We start from the raw sequence: 641 nt of genomic DNA, 5'->3' as shown, positions 1-641 counted from the left end.
TTCCAAAAGAATTATTTTGTAAAACTGATGCCGTGGGTATGGTAAAAAATAATATGGTAAAACCCATATTTTTCTTTCTGGGACATTAAAGTTCGAAATCTATTTATTCAAGCTGCTTTGAAATACATTCCTTGATTAGGAATCACTGTCTGCCATAGGAGTGAGTAAGGACAACACTCCAACTAATCAGAAGAGAAAAATATGGAAAAATTAACTCATACTAGGTTTGGTAACACATATACTAAAATTGAAATGATACAGAGATTAGCATGGTTCTTGCACAGAGATGACATGCAATCTTGTAAAGCGTTCCATATTTTTGTTGCAAGAACAATTAACAGGGCTACTTTAAGCTAAGACAACCCCAATCCCCACAAGTACAAAAATTCTACATAAAGATAGCACAAATCCCCATCACAACAATCCCTCTCAATGTCAATGGACTAAATATGCCAATTCAGAGGCATAGAATGGGAAAATGAATTAGAAAACTGAACCCAACATTCTGCTGCCTGCAAGAAACACATCTGAACAATCAAAGCAACTATGGGCTCAAAGTAAAAGTCTGAAAACAATTCTTCAAGAAAAGAACACCTCCACAAAGCTGGAGTGGCCATACTAGTATCAGACCACATGGACTT

General features: G+C 35.9%; 1 pseudogene; it reads left to right on the top strand.

The window, feature by feature from the left end:
• The first annotated feature begins 224 nt into the window (after window positions 1-224).
• LOC130017257 (uncharacterized) lies at window positions 225-321 on the top strand (annotated as a pseudogene).
• The last annotated feature ends 320 nt before the right edge of the window (window positions 322-641 follow it).

This window comes from Sorex fumeus, unplaced genomic scaffold (genome assembly GCF_029834395.1).
Source record: "Sorex fumeus unplaced genomic scaffold, SorFum_2.1 ptg000183l, whole genome shotgun sequence".
Taxonomy (NCBI): Eukaryota; Metazoa; Chordata; class Mammalia; order Eulipotyphla; family Soricidae; genus Sorex; species Sorex fumeus.
Note: the sequence above shows the minus strand (reverse complement) of the source record. Positions and strands in the feature narration are given on the sequence as shown.